Source organism: Amblyraja radiata, chromosome 1 (genome assembly GCF_010909765.2).
Source record: "Amblyraja radiata isolate CabotCenter1 chromosome 1, sAmbRad1.1.pri, whole genome shotgun sequence".
NCBI classification, from domain to species: Eukaryota; Metazoa; Chordata; class Chondrichthyes; order Rajiformes; family Rajidae; genus Amblyraja; species Amblyraja radiata.
In genome coordinates, this window is record NC_045956.1 from 101,991,954 (window position 1) to 102,019,158 (window position 27,205).

The following is a 27,205-nucleotide window of genomic DNA, read 5'->3' on the forward strand; positions in this document are numbered from 1 at the left end:
ACCTGCCTGTAACAAAATCTGGCAATCAACTATAGCCATTACTCTCCAAAAATTGTATACGCTAAGATGTGATTGTAATACATTTGCTTTGACATCACTCAGTTCAACAATGAATTTTCTTGGCTTTGCAGCATTAAATGGCTTTCTGAAATTCTATTTGCCGAATGCCTTTTCCTTCCTTGAAATGATTAACAGCTAATGTTCAACAGCCCGTCAAGGAACTCCAAATGTATTTGGATAACATTATTTTTGCTGTGGTAGACGCAAATTTGCAAAGAAAGTGCAACCCTGTAGTAACTCTGCAGATTGCTGTGTCCCATTCACCCACTGCCTTCAGCCTTCTTGATGGTGGAGCTTGGAGGAAACCAGAGTTTCCAAGTAGCTGCAGTTCATTTTATAGATGATACATACGGCATCTATGAGGGAATGAATGTTTACAGTTGTAGACACAAAGAAATATGGCACAGATGAGGACTTCAGATGTGATGAGACAATAGCAAAAACAAGGGCAAAAATATATTCCCTTTGTGGTGCAGCAGATATGATTCAAAGCTCATCACTGGGTCAATTTTGACACCTAAGTTTGATCAATTCACTTCAGTTTCAGATTGTTGCCAAAATCATTGAGACAGTCAGTGTCCAGGGAGCAGCTTGTGGTGCAGGTCGTAGACAATGGCTTCAGTCTTCCAAACATTTGGGAGATAAATTTACCCATCTGGTACTGGATTACAGAGTCATTCAGCGTGGAAACAGGCCCTTCAGCCCAACTTGGCCACGCCGACCAACATTCCCCATCTACACTCGTCTCATCTGCCCGCGTTTGGCCGATATCCCTCTAACACTATCCTATCAATCTACCTGTTTAAATGTTTCTTAAACATTGCATAGTACCTGCTTCAACTACCTCCTCCGGCAAATTCCATACACCCACCACCCTTAGTGTAAAAAAGTTACCCCTCAGTTTCCTGTTAAATCTTTCTTCCCTCACTTTAAACCAATATTCTCTAGTTGTTAATTCACCAACTATGGGCAAAAGACTCTGTGCATTTACCTTATCCATTCCTCTCATGATTTTGTACATCTCTATTATCACCCCTCATCCTCCTGCACTGCAAGGAATAAAGTCCTAGCCTGCTCAACCTTTCCCTATAGCTCAGGACTTTGAGCCCTGGCAACATCCTCATAAATCTTCTCTGCACCTTTTCCAGCTTGACAATATCTTTCCTACAACATGGTGCCCAGAATATTCTAAATGTGACCTCACCAATGTCTTATATAACTGTAACATGGCCTCCCAACTTCTGTACTCAATATTCTGACTGATGAAGACCATTCTGACTGATGAAGACTAAAGCCTTTTTGACCTCCCTATCTACCTGTGATGCCACTTTCAAGGAACTATGTACTGGCACTTCAAGATCCCTCTGCTCCACAACACTCTCCAGAGCCCTACTATTCACTGTGTAGATCCTGCCCTTGTTAAGACTTCCCAAAATGAAACACCTCACATTTCTCTGCAGTAAATTCCATCAACCATTCCTCAGCCCACCTGCCCAACCCATCAAGACCATGCAATTTTTGACAACCATCTTCACTATCTACAATACCACCCACTTTAGTGACATCTGCAAACTTGCTCATCGTGCCTTGTACATTCTCATCCAAATTATTGGCATGGGTGACAAATGATATAGATGATATAGATACAGGCAATCTGATCATTGAGGTGGTTGAGGGTTCACTAGAAATCATGTCTTCATTCGACTGAGTGTTATTGGCTTACACATGAAAACGGAAATGCTTTGGATGATCTTCGTTGGAAAAAAAACCAAGGAGGTAAATCTCCGTCATCTACTGCAGACTTAGTTGGTCAAGAAATTGAGACAATTATTTCCCTTATTTCTCCATAGTATTTTACTTTAATACACGTTGCTGTAAAAAGAGTAACAGATGTAACTCTATGGTTAGCCATGGCTTGTTTTGAAATCCACAAGGCGGTAATAGTTCTAAAATTTCTTTTGACAAGGTTTGACAATATCCTCAATACAGAGTCAAGCTTTGGCATTGTTCTACAATGAGAAAACATGTATTAATTGTTGAATAATATTCTGCAGGCAATTTAGATTACTTTACACATTCCACAACATTTCCATATTAACAACCAAGCAAATTCTTCACATAAAATAAACGTTTCCAATCTGACTGAAGTGGAATCTTGTTTGTTTGGAAAAGGATATTCATTAAGGAGGTCAGTATTAGTGAGTTGAATCAGATATATTTCATGGCAAATTAGATCTCAAACAATGGATACATTGTAGCGGCGCCTGCTGGCACACGCAGGTATCGAACCCGGCGTTCGGAAGCCGGGGTCACGTGACTCGGGAGGGGGTGCTATTTTTTCGCGCGGTTTCGCTTTCGCGCGGCAGTTGAGTGCTGACCACCGTTGTGGCCAGACGTGTTGTAAAAACCTGTGAGCTAAGAAGCTATTTTCAGAATAAAATAAGTTACCAAACTTAGTTGTCGTTCTTGCGACTGCCAAATTGGTGACCCCGACCTGTCTAGCCGTTGTTAGACAAGCAAGATCATGCAGGAAGACTACATTCCCGCAGAATCGGCCAACACGAGGCAGGGCTCACTGGGTGTCAAACTACTCTAGTTTTGGCCGGATCAACTTCAGGTGTGGTTCGCCCACGTTGAGGCACAGTTTTTAAGAAGGAACTGCAGATGCTGGAAAATCGAAGGTACACAAAAATGCTGGAGAAACTCAGCGGGTGCAGCAGCATCTATGGAGCGAAGGAAATAGGCAACGTTTCGGGCCAAAACCCTTCTTCAGACTGATGGGGGGTGGGGGGAGGCAGGGAGAAGAAAGGAAAAAGGAGGAGGAGGAGCCCGAGGGCTGAGGGAGAGCTAGGAAGGGGAGGAGACAGCAAGGGCTAACAGAATTGTGAGAATTCAATGTTCATGCCACCAGGGTGCAGACTCCCCAAGCGGAATATGAGGTGCTGTTCCTCCAATTTCCGGTGTTGCTCACTCTGGCCATGGAGGAGGCCCAGGACAGAGAGGTCGGATACAGAATGGGAGGGGGAGTTGAAGTGCTGAGCCACCGGGAGGTCAGGTTGGTTAATGCGGACCGAGCGGAGGTGTTCGGCAAAACTATCTTTCACTCAGGTATCGAACCCGGCATTCGGAAGCCACGGTCACGCGACTCGGGAGGGGGTGCTGTTTTTTCACGCGGTTTCACTTTCGCGCGGCAGTTGAGTGTTGACCACCGTTGTGGCCAGACGTGTTGTAAGAACCTGTGAGCTAAGAAGCAATTTTCAGAATAAAATAAGTTACAAAACTTAGTTGTCGTTCTTGCGACTGCCAAAATATAAATGGTTGTAAATTAGCAACTAGATCACATAAGTATAGCTACCAACATTACCATGATCATCATTCATTCTTTTCTTTTCAGAAAAAGGTCTGTTTTGTCATGGAAATTATTACCTTGCCATCGCGAAGGAGCAACAATATAAACAGGCACTTCACAAAGGGATCAAAGTAGCCACTGAACCAGAAAAGTGGGCAAGGAGAATGCTAATAACATGGAATTCAACAAAACACTGTCCAGATGGGTAATGTACAAAGATCCAAGAAGTGACAGATGCTTCAAGTTACAATTTTAAACCAATTCTGTCAGAAATGGTAACAAATTCTATTGTTATCAGATATATATCAAACAAAAAAGACATTCATTTCAATTCTTATCTATAGGCTTTGTTTCAAACTTCAGCTTCGATATTCAATTCCTATGTCAGCTCAACTTGTAGACATATTAACTGATTGCAAATAATTGTGGATTAAGAAATTAGAGGTTCAAGTCAATCACCTTGATCCTTGAGCAAAGCACAAAGTGCTGATGTAACTCAGCAGGTCAGGCATCATCTCTGGAGGATAGGCATGTGCGGATTTTCAGGTCAGCCTCTTATTCAGACTGATTGTAGTGCAGGGGGAAAGCTGAAAAAGAGCTGGGGGCAAAGTAAAGCCTGGCAAGTGATTGGTGGATACAGGTGAGAAGGGATTAAAACACAAATGGAGAGCAGGAATCACAGAGGAGTAGTGAGAGAGGGTCTCACAGAACTCCTGTCAGTGAGAGGAATAGAACTTCTTCAAAGTAGACTTACTTTGAATGATTTAACAGTGGTGCAGTAAACGGAAACACATGAAACTGCAGATGCTAGAATCATGAGCTTTGTTATGATGCTAGAATCATGAGCAAAACAAAGTTGATTGAACTGCTACAGTTTTCTATTTCTGTCAGGAATTATTCTGGCAATTTTTCCAGCCAGCCTACTTGTCTTTTCACTACCACTGCTGTTGTGCAATGGGTGCGCAATACTTTTAGAACGCAGTCAATAGATTTTAAGGAGACAAAACTACTGGAGAAACTCAGCGGGTGAGGCTGCAACTATGGAGCGAAGGAAATAGGCAACGTTTTGGGTCGAAACCCTTCTTCACCCGCTGAGTTTTTCCAGCATTTTTGTCTACAATAGATTTTAATCAACATTTTCATGAAATTAGCACTAACTTGTTTCCACAAAAGGCAATGTAGTTTTCACAAACGTTCTGTGATACTGGACCTTCTTATGACAATAGACAATAGGTGCAGGAGTAGGCCGTTTGGCCCTTCGAGCCAGCACCGCTATTCAATGTGATCATGGCTGATCATCCCCAATGTACCCCGTTCCTGCCTTCTCCCCATATCCCTGACTCCGCTATTTTTAAGAGCCCTATCTAACTCTTGAAAGCATCCAGAGAACCTGCCTCCATCGCCCTCTGAGGCAGAGAATTCCACAGACTCACCACTCTCTGTGAGAAAAGGTGTTTCCTCGTCTCCATTCTAAATGGCTTACTCCTTATTCTTAAACTGTGGCCCCTGGTTCTGGACTCCCCCAACATCGGGAACAGGTTTCCTGCCTCTAGCGTGTCCAAGCCTTTAACAATCTTATGTTGTCTGCTCACTCTATGAACATTAAATAAATGGAGTCCAAATATACCTTTTTTTCACCCCCCCCCGCGATCATTATGTACTTACCTACAGACCTTAGGAGGCTCTTCGAACAAAAGGAAAAGCAAAAGATTGTACACTTCTCTGTGCAGAGAATACAGCCCGACAACACACATATGGTTCTCGTTAAGCAAGAAGTAGATCAACTTTCACTTTAATCACTGAAAAAGGACTCAATTGAAGAAAACTGTTTAACATTTGGGAGGGGGAGGGATGAAGAAATTCCTAGTGCGAATCCCGGACTCAATGAATAAAATTTAATGTTATAGCCAAACTGGCGCTTTTTATTATTAAAAATACTACATATAAATTTTAGGTAGAAGGTCGAGAGAAGGGTCTCGACCCAAAATGTCGCCTGTTCCTTCTCTCCATAGATGCTGCCTCACCCACTGAGTTTCTCCAGCATTTTTGTCTACTGTCAATTTTTCCAGCAGCTGCAATTCTTTCTTAAACATATAAATGTTTGTATCATTGTAGACATTTGGGCAGGAATTAACGCCTTGGATTACCTTCATACTTCTTCACAGGAATCCAGCACATTATGCAAGAGGCTTCCAGTGAAAATATTCTAAGGATTGGTGGGGAGGGGTGGTGGCGCGAGCAAGGAAATTATTTAACTAGCCAAGCAGCAAGACAAATGTTAACATGCTGCTGGTGTTGTGATCCTTCCACAAGATACAATAAGGCACAAAAACAAGGAAACCGTGCTTCAGTGACTGCCCCATCAGAATCAAAATTAAAGCAACTTTAACATTATGGACAGATATTTTAACATTAGTTTCTGACATATCTGAAAAGGAAAATGACTTGCAAGGGCAGCACGGTAGAGTTGCTGCCTTACAGCGTCGGAGACTCGGGTTCGATCCCGACTATGGGTGTTGTCTGTACAGAGTGTGTATGTTCTCCCCGTGACCGCGTGGGTATTCTCCGAGATCTTCGGTTTCCTCCCATACTCCAAAGACGTACAGGTATGTAGGTTATTGTAATTGTCCCTAGTGTGTGTAGGATAGTATTAGTGGGGGAATCGCTGGGTGGTGTGGACTCGGGTGCCGAAAGGCCTGTTTCCGCACTCTATCTCTAAATTAAAATTACATAGCATCTTTCAGAGCCTTCAGTCATTCTAAATACCTTACAACCAAGGAGGTATGCTTTGTTCTCTAGTTAGAAAAACAACAACTAATTTCATTAATTCTCCAAAGATAGAGCAACCTGTTTGTGATATTTTGGGTTGTACATTGGCTAAGGAAAGCAGAAGTCATTTCTTAGTTTCTCAGCAATTCTGCATCATCAACGCTGCAAAAAAACCCAAAGTAATGAAAGGAAACTTAAAACCTTGATTATATCTACCAAATGTCTGCAATATACTCCTCTAGTAATTATATCCAAATTACATGCAGTTGTATCTTGATATTATGCAAATTGCACAACATTGCAGTGACTGAAATCTTCCAATCAGACATTTTTAAATAAATTCAAACATCCACTGGCCCAGTCATAATTCATAGAGATAATTTTTCGACAAGTAATGTGACAGATACATACATTAGATGTTCTGTAGCTCAATTATTTCCATGTTCTACAGTTTTGTTGTAACAAAAATTATTTAGAGGACCAATTTTACAAAAATCTGGTTCCAATAATCAAGCATAAAATTACATCAACAAAACAAACTGCTGCAGGAACTCAGCAGACTATCTATGCAGGGAAACGTTTCATGGTTGAGATTCGTTATCTGGACTGAGAGAGCAGGGGGGAAATAGCCAGTTTAAAGAGATGACAGTGAAGGGTGTGGCAAGAGCTGGCAAGTGATAATAGGATCCAGCTGAGGAGGGGTTTATTGGCCGATGGAGTCAGGTGGGGGAAGAAAGGGTGGAGGACTCTGCATGGAGAGCTGCAGGTGATAGGTGGAATCAACAAAGGGCTGCAGAAGATGAAACCTGATAGAAAAGGAAGGTGAGTCAGGGAACCAAAATAAGGAGGTCGGGAGGGCAGGAGGAACAGTGGTGGGAGGCGACCCAGTGGGAGGAGAATTGGGCAGCAGGGAGGTAGAGTGAATTGGGAGGGAGGGGATAAGTGGATACAAAAATCTGCAAATTATGTTATCTGTTAAGAAAGGTTGAGTGCAACCAAGTTAGGGAAGAAAAGTTGGCCCATGGGAAGTGGGGTGAGGTGTTAGGGTATCTAGGGTACCAATGGATGACATGGCAGGACAGCAGTGGAGACAGCCAATAGCATCAAGATCCTCGGCCTACATATCTCTGAAAGATCAGTCAAGGGCCCAACACTTTGATGCAGAATTTCAAGAAAGCTCACCACGCATCTACTTTCATAAAACTTTGAAGAGATTTCGCAGCCACCAAATACACTAGCGAACTTCTATAGATGTATGTGAGAGCAAACCCACTGGTTGCAGTAATTCCAACACTCAAGAACAACGGAGGCTGCAGACATTGGTGAATGTTGCCCAATCCAGCACAAGGAGTGACTGCCGTACCATTGACGGGATCGAATATCAAAGACCTACACCACCCTAGCATGCTGTCATTTTGCTGCAGCCATTAGGAAGGTGGTACAGAAACCATTCCTTCTAGGTTCAAGAACAGCATCTTCCCATCAGACTCTTGAACTATCCTGCACAACTCTATCTACAATCGAGCCATAACCAAACCTCAACACAGATCTACTATGGATCTCGCTCTACTGAGGTTGCACTACATACTTTGACTTGCCCTGTCCTGGTCTGGTTTACCTGGAAAAACTGGTATTTTTTTGTATATGTATTTGTTGTGTTGTCGCATTTAATGTGACCGTTATGCCCCGTCCCTCTTAAGAAACCTGAACGGAAACATCTGGAGACTTTGCGCCCCACCCAAGGTTTCCGTGCCGTTCCCGGAGGTTTTTGTCAGTCTCCCTACCTGCTTCCACTATCTGCAACCTCCGGCAACCTCCGGGAACCGCACGGAAACCTTGGGTGGGGCGCAAAGTCTCCAGAGGTTTCCGTTCAGGTTTCCTAAGTGGGACAGGGGCATATAGCTGCAGCGAGTAAGAATTTTACTGGTCTGATCCCAGTCCAGATGACAAACACTTTTGACTTTTCAATGACAAATAAAAACCAAGATATTGGATTACTTCCATGACACAGTGTAGACAGGGAAAAAGCAAGCATCAAATACTAATTAAAATATTTACAACAAAAAGCGACAGCACTGACTCATTCCAACAAAAGACAAACATGATTCACTACACAATAAATGTTTGTTCTCCCGGAAATTATCAGCACAAGGATAATCTGCTTTGTGGAGGCAAGTTAGATTTTGAAAAAAAATATTTAGTCACAATCTGTCTTGTACGTTAGTATTAACATTCCCTTGCATTACGGAGAGAAATAGGTCACATCACTTTAAGTATTCCATTTCCAACATTTTCAATCTTCTGGGTAATATCTCTCATGTATCATTTTTCATTTCATTTTCCAATAATACATTCTTCCATCATTGGAATGCTACTGGAAGTGAAAGCCTTACATAAAATGGTGATTGAGGAGCTGAACATAGAAATCTACAGTCAGTAGATAGAACTGGCTTTATTTTGTACTCTGCATCAGAAAATTCTGCTCCATTGAAATCAATGGAACTAAATAAGGGAATTAGACAACAGGTTTCAGCCATTATTGTAATGTGCAATTCTGCAAGCAGTGTTGCCTACATAATGCAGCTCCCATATGGAGAGTCAGGTGACCTTAGCCTGGAATGTGGTCACCATATGTTGAATAGCTTCCCATTAGCTCTTAAGATTAGCAAAAAGCACTAAAGTGCTGGAATAACTCAGCGGGTCAGGCAGCATCTCTGGAGAACATGAATAAACCACGTTTTGGGTCAGGACCCTTCTTCCGACCAATTGCATAGGGGAGAAAGTTGGAAGAGAGGTGGTGGCAGGACAGAGCAAGGTATGTGATAGGTGGATACAGATGGGGGTGGCCACACACAAACTAGAGAAACAGCAGCTCATATTGGGTAGCTTTCAACCTAATGGTATGAACTTTGAATTCTACAATTTTAGGTAACTAACCTGCAAACAACCCACCATTTATTTTCCCTTCCTCCTCTCTTCCCTGTGCCCCACCTGGATTTGCACCCATTTTTCCCTTACACCTGTATTCCTACCTCTGGCTTCATAATTCGCATCTCTTCTTTCCTTATCTCACACTTGTTTCTCTTTTCATTTCCGGCCTATGTCCAATCAACTGCCTATGAAAACCCCTGCTTACCTGCATCCATCTATCACTCACCAGGCTCTGCTCTGCCCTGCCCCCTCTTCTCTTCCAACTTTCTTCCCACCAGTCCACTGCTCTTCATCAGTCAGTCGGTCTGAAGGGTCCAAACGTGAAACACCATCTATCCATGTTCTCCGGAGATCCCATTCAGTTACACTGGTACTTTATCTTTTTTTTCATCTTTATTTTTTGTACTGCCCATATTAGTGTAATCACAATACTTGATATTACACATCAAAACTGCAATACTAAAAAATGCATACATACACAACAAATATTTAAGTTGAATATATTTCACCATAAGTTAATTATATGGGAGAAAATCAGGAACAAATGCAAAATATAGTTGTTGGCTATTTTGGTATGGAGGAACAAAAACAGTGGTATTAGAAATAAAAGACAATAGCAAAATACAGCAGAACAGTGGACCTTAATTTCAATACAGGAACAACCCAGTAACCCTAATTATATAGAGATTGTTTAAAAAGCCTGATGTTGCAGTGCAAGCTTTTGCTCATCACTGTAGTCACAGATTTCAGCACAAATTTAGCTTGCATGCAAAGAAAAAGCCTGATCTGTTCTCAGATGTGCTCGTCTTCATAATTCCTCCTCCTGGGAAAAGCTGCCTTGCTGAGCATGAGGTGATTGCAAAATTAGTTTTCCATTGGCAGCAGTAGCGAGGGGGAAAGTGAGAGATTAAAAAAAACAACAGGATCACAATACTTCTCAGTAGATTAAAGATTTAAAAATGTTAGCTCCTTGATTCAAAACAATTGGCAAAACCATTTTAACAACACAATCTATTCAGAACGGAAAGTCCATTCCAGGTTCCTTCCTGTGCAAAATCTCTAAAGACACAACAAGGCTGCCTCAGCTTGCATCAAGCATCTTGATCAGCTAATTCCTGGGCAAGTGGGTAACCTGTGTAATGACAAGCATAAGTGAGATTAATATACTCATGTAACAGTAATGTTAGTATGAGCAGTCTCGTCTCCAGCTGACTTGGACCACCTTGTCATGCCACCAAGACTGTACTCTGTCACGTCTGTGTAGTAGTTCATAAGCTACAGCCACAAAATAAATCCCACATGTACTGCTTTCATTTTGTGGAAAGGAATAATCCTTGAACCCATGGGACTTCTAAAAAAGAATCAAGCAAACAATACACTGGAATAAAGAACAATGTCTACAACACCTTAATATGGAGAAAAACATTAAAGTTCATCACACAAATAAGAAATGGTGGGCATAAATCCAAAATAAATAACTACTAAGTGGGTCGGCTAACAGATTGGTCAAAAATCAGATTTAAATGGAAGTCATAAATAGATAGGAAATTGGAGTTTAATAGAAATTGGATTAAAAGAGGAAGGTCCAGACAGAGTGTGTTTTAGGCAGCTGAAAGTTCTGTCAATAATGGAAGAATATACAAGCAATAAGAATAAAAGAAAGTAGTTTGCTCAAGGTAGATGGCTTTTCTAGTGCCAGAGTTGAGAAGTGATGAAACCATATACGGACTAAATAAAAATCTACAACTTAACATTTGAGACACCAAGTCAGGAAGAGTAGTGTCATGGATATAAAACAGTGGGCCATAAAAGTTCAATCACTGGATGTTTTCACTGATTGTTTTCAAGAGTTAGATTTAGCTCTTAGGGCTAATGGAATCAAGGGATATGGGGGAAAAGCAGGAATGAGGTACTGATTTGGGATGATCAGCCATGATCATATTGAATGGTGGTGTTGGCTCAAAGGGGCGAGTGGTCTACTCCTGCACCTATTTTCTATGTTTCTATCTTTCCTGAAGAAACTTAAATTGACAGTCAGCCAGGAATGTATTGAAGGGTTTGGCTTTGGACAAGTCAAAGACATGAAGGGATTCAACACGAGGTGACCTGAGGTAGGGATGCCAAACATAGGCATTTATAAGGGGGAAAAAAAGGTCAAATATCAGACTGATGAACGGACAGTTTGGTTCAGCCTAGGTTCTTGACCAGAAGGGTGAAAGTGTTAGTCAAAACAAGAAGCGTCAGGGACAAAAGCTCTTAACTTTAGCCTTCTCAATGTTTAGCTGGAGATTGAGTTATCCAAGAAATAAAGCAAATCCAACAAATAGAGAGGAGGTAATGAGGCAGGATAGATGCAAAGATGGAAGTTTGGTCTCTTGATGACATTGTCAAATGACAATTTGTAGAAAAAAACCTAAATGACTATATTGTGAGGATAACTGGGATTTTGACGTGTATGGAAATAAAAGCTGCTGTTTTAAGATGCTGAAAGCACATAATATCACAGTTTTTTAAGAAAGAACTACAGATACTGGAAAAAACAAAGGTAGACAAAAATGCTGGAGAAACTCAGCGGGTGAGGCAGCATCTATGGAGCGAAGGAACAGGTGACGTTTCAGGTCGAGACTCTTCTTCAGACTGATATGAATATCATAGTTGGTCTCTAATACGCAGCATTACTGCAAAATATCTGGGCAAAAGAAAACTTGCAAATTTCATCAGAGTATAATTCTTTCAGTCTGGCAGACAGAATTTCTTAGTCTTGGATTCTGTGTGATATAAGCACCTTAGATGTGCAAGGTTTTGAAAGAAATTTGCATGGCAGTCCACAATCAGAGTTCAGCAGGTTATGATTAAATTAAAATTGCAGCTACTCTATTGGATTTTAGCCATCCTTTTGGATGTTGGAGCAAAAAATGTTAGTTCGGGTAAACTATGCATCTTTAATCGAGATATGTCAAATAAAAAAAACAAGACGGATAAAACACACATATCAGGCTGCTTTTCATCGACTACATCGCAACATTCAACACTATCCCCTCCAAATTCATCACCAAGCTCCAAGACCTAGGCCTCTGTGGTCCCCTTTGCAAATGGATTCTTGACATCCTCATCAGCAGACATCAATCAACAAGATTGTTAAGGGTTTGGACACGCTAGAGGCAGGAAACATGTTCCCGATGTTGGGGGAGTGCAGAACCAGGGGCCAAAGTTTAAGAATAAGGAGTAAGTCATTTAGAACGGAGACGAGGAAACACTTTTTCCTCACAGAGAGTGGTGAGTCTGTGGAATTCTCTGCCTCAGAGGGCGGTGGAGGCAGGTTCTCTGGATGCTTTCAAGAGAGGGCTAGATAGGGCTCTTAAAAATAGCAGAGTCAGGGGATATGGGGAGAAGGCAGGAACGGAGTACTGATTGGAGATGATCAGCCATGATCACATTGAATGGTGGTGCTGGCTCGAAGGGCCGAATGGCCTACTCCTGCGCCTATTGTCTATCACAGGTGCACCTCAGGCTGCATGCTTAGCCCCCTACTCTACTCTCATGCTTGGCCCCCTGCTCTACTCTCATGCTTGGCCCCCTGCTCTACTCTCATGCTTGGCCCCCTGCTCTACTCTCATGCTTGGCCCCCTACTCTACTCTCATGCTTAGCCCCCTGCTCTACTCTCATGCTTAGCCCCCTGCTCTACTCTCATGCTTAGCCCCCTGCTCTACTCTCATGCTTGGCCCCCTGCTCTACTCTCAGTACACCTGCAATAGTGTCGCTAAGCACAGCTCCAACACCATCTATAAATTCACCTGTGACACTACTGCGGTTTGCTAAACCACCAGTGGTGATAAGTTAATGTAAATGAGAGAGATAGACGACCTCTCAACAACAAAATATCGGACCATAATCTTCAGAAAGGGGAAGTCGTAGGACCACGCGCCTATTTTTATTGGTGTCGGTGGAGGAAAATGTTATCAGCTTCAAACTCCTGGGCATTATCATTGCAGATGACCTTTTCTAAGTGTAGCATATAAATACAATCACAAAGGCAGTACGAGCCCCATAACTTTCCTACAGGTTTAATGAGTAGTCTTCAAATACTTTAAACAACTTTGCAGATATACTGTAGAAGTATCTGACTGGTTACATCATGGCCAGGTATGACAATTGTAAAGCACAAGAGGCTACACAGAGTGTGGACTCAGCCTGGTCCATCATGGATACAGCCCTCCCCTCCATTGAAAGCATCCACATGAACCACTGTCTCAAGGTGGCAGCATCTTCCATCAAGAATACACACAAGTAAATTAATGTCAACATTTATAACTAGTGGATTAAATATAGGCAGTGTGATTGGTTAAAACAAAAGTAAATCATTGGATAAATAAATTGTCGACAGGTTGTTTTGTGTTCTGCAGTTTGATTCCCCAAATCACACACTATTCCCAATCACTCTTCAATACAATTAATAATGAATCACAGCAACTCTAATCAGAGTGCAAGACCAGATGACCTTTTATATTTGTTTTCCATTGTATCCTATTTTATCACCTGATTACACTTCCTTCCTCTGAGCTTCCTATTAAAGGCTCGCAATACATCTGTTTCAATGATCCGCTATTCATAGCTGTGCCTGTAACGTGCTTTCCCTTTTCCTCAAACATGAATCACCTTCTATCATAGGTGTACCATGGCCCTATCCCCAAACTCTACCTCCGCTACATCGACGACTGCATTGGTGCTACCTCCTGCACCTATACACAACTCACTGACTTCATCCATTTCACCACTAACTTCCATCCGGCACTCAAATACACCTGGACCATTTCCGACATTTCCCTACCATTTCTAGACCTCACTATCTCCATCGCAGGTGATACTACTGACCGACATCTACTATAAACCCACTGACTCCCATGGCTGTCTGGACTATATTCCTTCCCATCCTGCTTCCTGTAAGGACTCCATCCCCTACTCCTAATTCCTCCATCTACGCCGCATCTGCACCCAGGATGAGGTGTTCCAAACCAGTGCATTGGAGATGTCCTCATTCTTCAGGGAACAGAGGTTCCCCTCTTCTACTGTAGATGAGGCTCTCATCAGGGTCTCCTCTATACTCCGTGACTTTGCTCTCACTCCCCATCCCCCCATTCGTAAGGGCAGAGTCCCCCTTGTCCTCACCTTCCACCCTGCCAGCAGTCACATACGACAAATAATCCTCCGACATTTTCGCCACCTCCAACGAGATCCCACCACTGGCCACATCTTCCCATCTCCTTCCCTATCTGCTTTCCGCAGAGACCACTCCCTCCATAACTCCCTGGTCAATTTGTCCCTTCCCACCCAAACCACCCCCTCTACTGGTACTTCCCCTTGCAACTGCAGGAAATGCTACAGTTGTCACTTTACCTCCCCCCTTGACTCCATCCAAGGACACAAGTAGTCTTTCCAGGTGAGGCAGAGGTTCACCTGCACCTCCTCCAACCTCATCTATTGCATCCACTGCTCTAGGTGTCAGCTGCTCTACATCGGTGAGACCAAGCACAGGCTTGGCAATCACTTCGCCCAACACCTCCGCACAGTTCGCAATAACCAACTGATCTCCCGGTGGCTCAGCACTTCAACTCCCCCTCCCATTCCGAATCCGACCTATCTGTCATGGGCCTCCTCAATGGCCAGAGTGGGGCCCACTGTAAATTGGAGGAGCAGCACCTCATATATCGCTTGGGCAGTTTACACACCCAATATGAACATTGACGTCCAATTTCAGGTAGTCCCTGCTTTCTCCTCCCCTTCCCAGCTCTCCCTCAGCCCACTGTCTCTGCCTCTTCCTTTCTTCTTCCTGCCCCCCACCCACCCTCACATCAGTCTGAAGAAGGGTCTCTACCCGAAACGTCACCTATTTCCTTCCCTCCATAGATGCTGCCTCTCCCGCTGAGTTTCTCCAGCAATTGTATCTACCTTCTGTTATTAACAGGTTATTTGTCCCTATTCTTATTTGCAAGGATGTATACACAAATTGCCTCCTATATTTACACGCTGTTTTGCACCATCTCAGAAACAACCCACCCTTCAACCTGATGAAGGATCTCAACCCGAAATGTCACCTATTCCTTCTCTCCAGAGATGATGCCTGTCCTGCTGAGTTACTACAGCATTTTGTGTCTATCTTGGTGTAAACCAGCATCTGTAGTTCGTTCATGCCCACCCTTCAACCACCCTGTGCCTCACCTGTGGAAGAGTCCACAGTTCCCAGATTGACCTTGTTAGCTTTCAGAAATCTGCAAAACCAGGGTGGAAGCAAGACATCTTTGATCCTGAGGGACAGAAGAACCACCATTAGAAACTAATTACCAAGTTGACTCTTGAGAGAGCGTCGAGCTCTGTGCGAAGAAAATGAGAAAAGTAAATGCGTGAGAAAGAAAGGGATTTAAACAAAAAGCTATTTCTTCTGCAGGGTCAACCCAACAGACCAAATATTTAGTTAACTATAGCAATGTCAAAAAACATGATGCAATTCCAATGAAACCCAAACCAACATTTCCAATTACCCTGGAGTTAATGATATCACTATAGTGAAAGAACAGTGGAGAGACCATGACAAGCAAATGGCTTTTTGCCTTTAAACTCATTAACAATTTTAAGATCGTAGTTCAACTTGGTTTGACTATCACTTGGTTTGATATTGGATGCACTTTATCAAAGGCTGCCCTTGGGATCACAATGAACAGCACATGAACAAAAGCTGTATTTATACAACACCTTTAACATGGCAAAACATTCCAAAGTCTTTACAGAAGCTTGAGAAGCTAACATTCAAAAATGATCCAATCTAATGAATCCCATTGTCTGTATGCCTCTGTTCCCTCACTGCCAGATACCTACCAGCCTCTGCGCGAAAATAAATGTGTCTCACATATCTTCTATAAACTTTCCCCTTCTCACTTTGAACCTATGCCCAGACATTTCCACCTTTCAATAAAAGATTCTACCAACATATCCCATAATTTTATACACACCCAGGAGGTCATGCCTCCAAAGCTCCAGAGAAAAGAAATCCAACCTCTTGTTATAGCTCATACTCTCCAAATCCAGGCAACATCCTTGTGAAACTCTTCTACAAGGGTCCTACATGATTCATGCAGTGTGGTGACCAGAAGTCCAAATGTAGCCAAGCCAAAGTTTATAAGGCTACAACATGAGTTCACAACATTTTAATCTCAATGGCCTGCCTGATGAAGACAACCATGCCGATGGCTTTTTAAAAAATCCCACTACTCTTGTAGTGCCACTTTCAGGGAACAATAGACTTGCATCCATACATCTTTCTGTACATCAAAGCTGCTAAGGATCCCACCATTTACTGTACTTTATACTTTCCTCTTGCATTTGATCTCCCAAAATATAACACGTGACATTTGTCCAGATTAAAAGTCATCTACCATTTTTCCATCCAAATTTACAACCAATTTATATCCGGCTGCATCATTTGACAAACTTCTTCATTAACCAATACTCCAAACTTCTTCATTAACCAATTTTCATGTTGTCTGTAAACATAATCAGACATTTTAATCCAGATCATTTCAACATATCACAAAAAAGGTTCCAGCACCGATCCTTGAGAAACATCACTGGCACTCTCCAAACTCTGTTCCTCTGGTTCACTGTTTTGTGAAAGAAATACCACTCCACTTCTACCCAGTCTTCTATGACCAAGCCAATTTTGCATCCAATTTATCAATTCACCATGAGTCGCATGCAACTTAATCTTGGAAACTACCACAAGGGGCATTATCAAATGCTTTACCAAAGTGCAGGGCCACATCCATTGCCCTAGTCTCAATCAACTTTATCACTTCTTGAGTGAGGCACGTCGTATCAATAGAAGTAAGATAACACATTTGTTTAAATGATAATTCAAAGAAGAGGGTTTTAAAAAGAGCCTTCTGGGAGTTCATAGTTTATAAATTCTAGGAGCAGAATTAGGTAATTTGGCCCATCAAGTCTACTCCACCATTCAATCATGACTGATCTATCTTCCCTCACAACCCAATTCTCCTGCCTTCTCCCCATAACCCCTGACACCCGCACTAATCTTAAATAATTAATTTTAAAGAACAAATCTTACCTGAAACACTAGCAGAATCAACGATCACATTAATACTTAAAAAAGATAAATATATAGAAGAACCAGGCTCATATAGAGCTATTGCTTTGTTAAATACGGATCAAAAAATATTAGCGAAAACACTAGCTAGAAGACTAAGTCAATATGTTAGTAAATTAATAAATGAGGATCAAACGGGATTTATACCTAAGAGACATTCATTTAATAACCTGAGACGTCTGCTTAACATAATGGACTAACGCTCCCGATGTCTTTAATAGGTCGAATAAATGCTATAAAAATGATCTTTTTACCACAAATCCTATATTTATTTCAATCAATTCCAATATATCTTCCAAAAAAGTTTTTCAAAAAACTAGACTCAGACATTACAAATTTTATATGGGATTATAAATCCCACAGAATACAAAGAGCACACCTTAGTAAACCAAAAGAGATGGGTGGTCTAGCGCTCCCTAACTTTATGTACTATAATTGAACAGTAAATATTAAAAATATGATTCACTTGCTGGACAACTCTGCCCAGCAGGTGGACTGGATTGTAATGGAGAGAGAGGACTGCTCTCCATGTAATACAGGAGCGACTCTCCTCACACCAATGAATCTGAATAACAAAAATTATAATAAAAATCCAATGATACATAGCACAATTAGAACTTGGAAACAAATAAAACAGAATCTAAATTAAGAAATCTATCTCTTTTAATGCCAATAGTCAATAACCCGTCGTTTAAACCTTCAATTATAGATAAATCATTTACACAATGGGAAAGAATGGGAATCAAAACGCTCGGAGACTTGTATGAATTAGGAAAATTATTATCATTTCAACAATTACAACAAATATAATTTGAAAAATAATCAATATTTTAAATATCTTCAAATCCGTGACTATCTGAAAAAATACACAAAAGACTATCATAACATGCCCCCAGACTTACTGGATGAAGCCATGAAGACAAAGGCTGAATCGGCAAATCTAATATCATACTTATACAACATTATTTTAAATATAGAAATACCTACAACCGGTGGTATTAGAAGAGACTGGGAACAAGAACTAGCTATAAAAATTTCAAAAGAGAGCTGGGATAAACACTTACTATATGTGCATAAATGCTCGATCAACGTACGACATACTCTAATTCAATATAAAACATTACATAGACTATATTATTCAAAAACTAAAATAAATAAACTTTTCCCCACTGTCTCATCCATTTGTGATAAATGTCAGTCACAAGAAGCTACCATAGCGCACTCTTTTGTATTTTGTATAAAAATCCAAAAATTCTGGAACGAAATATTTGAAATCTTCACAAAATTATTTAAAACAAAACTTGTACCAAAAGCAGAATGGATCATTTTTGGAATATCGGAAGGTAACCCTGAATTAAACGTGTTTCAAAAGAACTTACTTAATTACGGGCTAATAATGGGGAAAAAGCTTATACTCAAATTTTGGAAAAATGCTCCAATACCAACAATAAAAATGTGGATTTCAAACATGTTCGAAACACTACACTTGGAAGAGATGAAACTCCTCCTAGCAGGCAAAGCAGACCACTTCCAAAAGACGTGGTCTGCATTTATGGAACTATTACAAGCATAAGGTGCAATAGTAATTTAAAATACAAATGGTACCAGGATCTGGTAACGGGGGGTATAAAATAAAAAAATTTAAAACACGGTTGGTATATCCTTTTTTGCGGAGTTTTGTGTTACAATAGAGCGATTGTTTTTCCTTTTTTTTCTTTTCTTTCTAGGGTCTTATTTCCTTTCTTTACTTCCTTCTCTAACTTCTTCCCTAAGGGGCTTTCTTTTCCCAACACTTTCCTGCACCTTCACGATTCTTGCTCACTTTCCTTACTTCTTTTATTTCTACCTTTTTTAAACCTCGAAAAACGAAGTGGTACAACAAATGTAATAAGAAATATGTGATGTGTATTACTGTAATTTACTGTACTTCTAATAAAAAATTTTTTTTAAATAAATAAAAAAATAAAAAAAGTCTACTCCACCATTCAATCATGACTGATCTATCTTCCCTCACAACCCAATTCTCCTGCCTTCTCCCCATAACCGCTGACACCCGCACTAATCAAGAATCTGTCAATCTCCGCCTTAAAAATATCCAATGACTTGGCCTCCACATCTGTCTGGAGAAAAAGAGCTGGAAGGCTATTTGAGAGCCAAGTTCAAAGCTTGATGAAACCCTGAAACCCTGTTTTCAATCCGTCTGCTTCTGAAACCATCTTCCATGTATTTGGCAGCTGTATAGCTCAGTTTACAGTAGTCTAGTCTCTGAATCAGAGGACAACAAGTTCAATACCATTCCTCCCATGAATGCTGCCCACTGTCTGAAATATTGCTTTCTAAACCATAATAACTTACTGACCCTGAGCTTCCACTTATATTTAGCACAGACTACCTATTTGCACCCCCATAAAACATTACCCAGTGCTACCCTGATTTCAATGCATCTGTTTCTAAACCCATATTCCATGCCTTTGCCAGTTGGACTTCAGATGGCAGCACTGAGTTAGGGGACAAATTCAAGTCCAAAACTCGAGCACCATATTCTCGGTTGAAACAATTTTGACAGTCGGTATGGAGTACTGCACTACTGATAGCCCAACATTCAGTCTGCTACCTCTGAGGTAAACTTCTTTTGCAATGAATGAGCTGGGTGCTCATAAGTTGACATTGTGCTTTTATTTGCATTATGATTGCATTGGAGGTAGAGTGTCATCTGTGTTGGTTAAGTTGATTAGCACCACAGTAATCTATCAGGCTGGCCAGTACAGCTGTTATAGTGTGCTTTATCTGTGTCCAGTCCCTGCCAGGCGTCATTTGACAATCAGAATTTGGTTATCTGGTTATCAACTGGTTATCTTACCCGACCCTGGTAAGATACTTTTTAAATTCATGAGTCTGAAGAAGGGTCTAGACCCGAAATGTTGCTTATTTCCTTCACTCCATAGATGCTGCCTCACCCGCTGAGTTTCTCCAGCATTTTTGTCTACCTTTTAAATTCATGACGTCACTGCACACAGCAATGTGCAATCAAAACAGTGAACCAGAGGAACAGAGTTTGGAGAGATAGGGATGGGTTTTTAAGCAGGTTGAGGTTACAGATATGAATATGGATAAGGTCATAAAGTGATTTTAGCATAGGATGAAAGTTTTACATTTTGGCCAAGGGAACTATTGAAAGCAATGTTGAAGGCTATTGGGTGTGCAAGATTGATTGTGGAATAGAATCTAGGTAAAGTGAATCCTGGATGATTTGGTTCACAGAGGGTGAAGGGTTTTCCAGGGTCGTCATGTCTGAAGATGATAAAAGCATGGGTGAGCTGGGATTTATTTTAAGTAAAAGCCATGAAACTAGAGCGCAACCTAATCCTTCTTCGTATGTAAAAGTTTAGCATATACCAAAGTATTTGTGATTCTTTGGGTAACCACCTTCCCACCATTGAATGGAATCTAAATCTCAAACTGCAACTGCTGGTAGAAAGAATGTACATAAGAATGCGTTCTAGAACATTCTGTTTAACTGTGTGGCATTATCCCATACTTTAAGGGGAAAATGGCTTCATATAGCCACAAATTTATATTATGCTCTGCATTGAAATCAACAAATAAACTTCAAGTGAACTATCAATCTTTGGTCTGAAGAGGCACAAATACTGAATGTTTTGCATGACTTGCATCTCACAGCCATAGATACTGTAGCCACCATCGAATTGCCAGCAGTTAACAATTTTGCCCAGAACCCTGCATAACAATGTAAGTTGGAGCATGTTACGGCAAATCCTTGAGGCACCTTCTGTCTGCATAGCTTTCAATCACTATCGCTAAAGGCATCAGACAAGGGAGGTCATCCTGCCATAATGAAGCCGAGACCTTTACTAGCAGCAGTCTCAGATTTCATTACCCCCTTCCACAGTTTAATATACTCACAAATCATTTTCATCTGGAATTACTAGTCACGAATCCTCAATGTTGTTGGCAATGTGTCCGTGAATGAAAATATACAAAATCCTTTACAGGCCAGATCCCAATCTTTGGGTATTTTGATGCAAATCAGTTGAAAAATATCAAATATGTTCAAGACACGTGAAGGATTCAAAGTGTTAAATCTCACACTAATAGAGAAGAATCCAACATATAAAATAGGTAATGGATCGGGCAGTTATTCCTATGTTTGCAAAAAGGTCAAAATAATCTTTGATAAATCAGATTCACCAGCAAACAGTGCCCTGTACACAGTGTTCAATAAATTTTAAATTGAACTGAATCATGATCTTAAAATAGCGTTTTAAACAAAGAAACCACTGCACTCTTCAAATGAAACAATGGTGAGGACTACCAATATGAAGATTCACCTTCTACCTTAGCAAATTTTAAATAATAATAATAATAAATTTTATTTTCAGGCGCCTTTCAAATCTCAAGGTCACCTTACAAAGATTAAACAGAAGAGAGAAAAAAACATATAGTCGGAGAAAAATAAATAATAAGGACATCATCAATACACAAATTAAAGATAGAAATCGCTCCAAAGACACAAAATCAAAAAATCAAAAAAAACACAATGTGAAGAGAGAGCAGCGGCAGCTAAAGCGCGCCAGCGTCCACTCTCTCTTCCGACAGCCATCTTGGACACAGACTAACAAAGTACCTTACACACAGAAAAATCATCCCCCCACAGTGGTTACCACTGTGGGGGAAGGCACAAAAGTCCAGTCCCCAACCCCAGTTCTCCCAAAAGTCAGGCCTATTAAGGCCACCGCTGTTGCCTCAACAGAGGCCCGATGTTCCTGGCCGTTCTAGCCGGGTAGTCTTGCCCCGGCGTCGGGAGATTCCTCACAGCGGCTGGGCCACCTGGAACGGCCGCTTCCTAGCAGGGGATTGTCGGCTTCCGAAGCCGACAAGGACGCACCGAGTTGGAGCTCCCAGGCTCCCGATGTTAATGTCGGCGCCGCCCGCTCCGCTCCGCAGACCCGCAGCCCGGAGGTGTTGCTCTCGGCGGTCCAGCTCACCGGAGCTCCAGCGCGTCGATCCAGCGCGGCGACCCAGGCAAGGCATCGCCCGCTCCGCTCCGCGATGGCGCTCCAGCGCTGTGCCGCCACCGAAGCTGAGGTGCTGGGCGGTCCCACCAGGAAACGGCGCTCCAAGCCCGCTGGTAGGCCACGAGGACGGGTCGACAGGCAGCCCAGAGAAAAAGCTGCCTCACCGACCAGGTAGGGACCTAGAAGTAAGTTTACCTCCTTCCCCCCACAATAAGAAGTCCATTTCTCCGAAAAAACGACGAACAAAACTAACTAAAAACTGGAAAAAAAATGAATTAAACGAAGGCTGCTGGTTAGCAGCCGTTCCCCAAGATGGCTCCTCTTGAAGCTACAGTACTTGGTGTGAAATAGATAACAGAATATATTGTTATCCTGAGGTAAAGAAACACAGTAGTTGTGCCTTGCATTCTAAAGTGCTATTAGAAAATCCCTAAAGTTTTGATAATCTGGAATGGACACACACACACAGTGAAAATGTGTATTAGTTAGCCAATATCTGACTAAATATCCCACATTTCAATTCTTACATTGATGTAATATAAATTAGGAGATTTATTGCCAATGTCTCATTACCAATTTTAGCAGCAGTATCCCACAAACCTGACTCTCAAGAACAATTAGAATCGACTGGGTTGCAAAATCAACAACCCTGGTTTAAATCGAAGGTGGACACAAAATGCTGGAGTAACTCAGCGGGACAAGCAGCATCACTGGGGAGAAAGAATGCGTGAAGTTTCGGGTCGAGACCCTTCTTCAGATTGATGACAGGGGAGTGGGCGGAACAGAGATAGAATGTAGTCGGAGACAGTAAGACTGGTGGGGGAACTGGGATGGGGAAGGGGATGGAGAGAGAGGGGGAAAGCTAACTGGGAAGGGGAGGAGATGGAGAGAGAGGGAAAGCAGCTTTCCCTCTCTCTCCATCCCCTCCCTCTCCCAGTTCTCCCACATCTTACTGTCTCTGACTACATTCTATCCTGGTCCCACCCACTCAATAGACAATAGGTGCAGGAGTTGGCCATTCGGCCCTTCGAGCCAGCACCGCCATTCAATGTGATCATGGCTGATCATCCCCAATCAGTACCCCGTTCCTGCCTTCTCCCCATATCCCGACTCTGCGATTTTTAAGAGCCCTATCTGGCTCTCTCTTGAAAGCATCCAGAGAACCTGCCTCCACCGTCCTCTGAGGCAGAGATGTCACTCCCCTGACATCAGTCTCTAAGAAGGGTCTCGACCCGAAACGTCACCCATTCCTTCTCTCCAGAGATGCTGCCTTTCCTGCTGAGTTATACCAGCATTTTGTGCCTACCTGCAAAAACACAATCTAGTGTCTATGCCTGTGATTTACTGATCTACATATGCAAATGTTAGTTGTACCCGATGCCCAACCTCTTAACTGATACAGTATATTCAATCATTTATGGTGGTTAAAACTAAAACTATACAAAATAAAAAGTCAATGTATAAGGTTTCTAATTTTGGTTCCCCAAATATCAGCAAATGAACAAGTCTGTTTAGCCAATGCTACATTCCATTCATTTTGCTGTGATGAGGATTGATGCAAAAAAAGGAAAAAAGAGGCTTCAAATATACATTCTGATAATCTTTGCCAAATACAATAGAATTTCAATTCTCAAAATGTAATTCGTAATTAAATTTGTAACATGCTACGATAAATGTTCTTAATGACTCATAAGAAAGAAATAAAGGGGAAAATGGGTATGATTAAAAGTGCTTGTGATTCAGCCTTCTGATATTACTGCAATTTCAAAGCAGGCCACATTGTTTATTTTACTGGCATGGCCACAAACACTTCTTTGTTTTGCCAATTTCCACATCATTACTGCAATTACAATTTACACTCTGCAGTCAAAAACAGATGTAATCTTCATTAACAAAACAATAAAATTGATGTTGAAATGCTATCAAAATGTCTTTATTCCCTCTGAAGCTGATACCATAGCATTTACAGATGTACATTAAAAAAATTATTTCCTTTTATGAAATGGTGGATGTGACAATAAACAAACAGTACTGCCATTTTTAAAGCACAAAGGATTTACAAAGATCAGGAGGGTGTGTCAAACCTCCAACCACCCACCAATTACAGAAGAAGGGAAACAGAAGCAAATTATGATCAAATTAGTTCAATTTATATTGCAGGAGACACTTAAATACACATCCAGATAATGACTGTGTTCTTTAACTTGCAATTCCAAACCCTGCAAGAAGGGGATACATGAAAGATATAGATGTGTAACCCAGAGAAACAGCAAAACAGTTACAGTATTTCACAATCAGGGCAGATCACAGTAAGGAGATCTTGATTTCTGACATGCACATATGATTTGTGACTTAAATGTTTGAATATTTTTGCACTGACAGTTCTGAGTAAGTCAGCTACCGGAGTCTGGTGTTCTCTGGTAGGAACAAACAAAAGCAATAAACCTTTGTTGTTAGGGAAATTATACAAAATGCTGTAGAAGCAAATTAGTCCCACGTTGCCTTTGTCAGAATCTTCGCCAAAAATAAACTACAAGAATTGTTTCAAACATTAATGTAATTATATGCAGATTCATTACACCTGGATTCTAAAAACACAGTAGTCAAAATTAGAAAATTAGAATTTTCTCCAATTACTTGCTGTAGAATTTATATTTTTACATTTTTTTTAAATCACCTTCTGTTGAATGAAATTAAATCTGTTCGGATTTGATTTGTTGAAGTTAAAATCCTCTAGAAACATTTCTTATACTTGTTTTTTAGTACACCTATACCACAAAGTACACTCACGCTACTACCATCTACAATAATATGAAAATTAACCCACTCCAGTTAAAAATGATGGAGAGTATTCTCGCGTCATCTTAAAACAGCCTACGTTAAAAGGCCTGCTGTAAGAGAATGAGGAAAAATGTTTTTTTAAGCGCTCGGTGCTGTTTCCATTATAAGCTAACACCAATATTTCATTTTAACCATTTATCTACCAAATCAATAAACCTGTAAAAACAGGGTTTGCAAAGGGGAGAATGGATATATGTGGCTTCACTGTGGATATATCAAGTACAAATTCAACTGATTCAGATCAAAAGCACTGTTACTAAACAGAAATGTACGACACCACCAGGCAAACGTGAAATTGAATAGCGGCAATCACTACCTGCTTTCTCGGGGTGGGATGGGATAGCCAATTAACAGACCTGGAGGCAGATGATCCGTTATTTGGAATGTAATTTAAGACCATCGATCCCGTAGGACGATGCACCAAAAAGGTGCAGACATAAATCATCAGGTTGCAGCAGATGGGGAACAGAACAGATTGCAAGAAAACAGTGAGATGGAACCCAGAAAAACAGGCAAGAGCTGGTGGCTCGGCTCTCCTGCGGCGGTCACTGCACACGGCAGAAATGTAAACATTCAGGCTATTGGCTTCCCATCATTTCTGAAAACATTGCTCCAAAACGATTAATGCATTGAATCTGCTCCGATCCTTCTTTTCCACAACTACGTATCAATATGAACCCATCACGATTTGCCCACATCAAAAAAAGCACCGATGTAACAACACCTACCACTATCCTTAGTCGACTACGCGTGAAACACAACTGCAGACTACCTCGCCCTCGCCTGGAAATGGAGCTGGCAATTTCCCGCTGATCCTGCGGCTGCCCCAGGCTCCAGCAACGATTAGCTTTAATGAAATTTGCCCCGTCTGTAACATTACGACCTCTGCAAGGCACCAGACGCCAGTTTACAGCCACATTTCACGGACGTGTTGTAATTCTCAGTGGTAAAGGCGCCGCGTCGCCTTTACCCAGCTCTGCTTGTGTTTTCATCAGTCCCGCTATTCATCCATCTCCCTGTGACAGACTCTCTGTACCCGCCCGCCACGCTCCCCTTGTCCCCGGCTTCACCATAACTGTTCCTCCAGTACCCCATCCACCTCTCAACCGTCCGGTATCGATTTTCATCTTAAAGCGCGTCTAATCATAGCAGTGCTTGGGGAAATAAATTGTTTTTTTGTTGAAGCAGTGCAGCGCTGCTGAATGGCAATCGACACCATTACACCGTAACCAGCAATAACCCTAACATTACATTTGTTTCTTTTTTAAAGCAGCATTGACTCAAGAATGTCTCCGCGACCGCTACTCGCCGCATCTTCAGAGCTTCTGGTTTACAAGAGACAAATAAAACCCGTCGCGGTTATTTCTCACCCACTCACTCAGAATCCGCTTCTGTCACCTCGAAAGCAATCTGTCGACAAGGCACTGCAATTACAGTTTGCCTCAGGTTAGCTGCCGCAATCCCCGTCCCCGTTGCCCCCTTGATGGTGACAGAGAGACGGCGACCCTCTCCCTCTCTCTCTGCACCTTCCCCCTGCCCCCACTGCCCGAGCAGCGCCCGGCTCCCACTCACCCACTCACTCACTCACTCACCGCCTGCACCGTCCGGGCGCCGAACCTTCAGCCGCTGCCAGCACAAGATTCTTCACATTCCGCGCTCTGCGTCCCGGCTCCAGGTTCCAAAAAGCACCGCAATCCCGGAAGAGATTCCCCGCCCCTCTTCTCCCAAAGCAATGCGCAATCCGGCGGAAGTGACCCTCTTCCCAGGGAATGCGTAAACAGTGGGAAAGAATTCCTTGGGGAATAACAGCGAGAAGCTTGTGGGAAATAGATGCCCGCGGGAGTTCAGTTCTGAGCCGGCGGAGAGTTTGTTCCAAATGGAAGTTACCGGCGTGTACTTCCATTGAAACATTCGCAACTGTGCAGTGGTGCGGCGATTTGTAACCTCGCCCCTTACACAAAATTAATTTTACTTTTCTTATTTCTTATTCGAGTTGTATTTCTACATAATACGTCTTATCATGAACATACTTGTTTTTAAATTAAGACCTTTCTTAGAGTGTG

General features: G+C 41.8%; 1 protein-coding gene across 13 annotated transcripts in view; it reads right to left on the reverse strand.

Moving 5' to 3' along the window:
* Nucleotides 1-26,910, reverse strand: part of apbb2 (amyloid beta precursor protein binding family B member 2) — a 300,906-nt gene extending 273,996 nt beyond the window's left edge. For 2 of the 13 annotated variants that reach the window (XM_033027669.1, XM_033027660.1), the window contains exon 1: nucleotides 26,727-26,903. The gene's annotated coding sequence lies outside the window, so the exon portion shown is untranslated. Of the gene's footprint in view, nucleotides 1-25,870; nucleotides 26,129-26,520; nucleotides 26,659-26,714 lie in introns of those variants that run through there. The other 11 variants (XM_033027647.1, XM_033027584.1, XM_033027573.1 and 8 more) reach the window with 11 other exon arrangements.
* Between the last annotated feature and the right edge of the window lie 295 nt (nucleotides 26,911-27,205).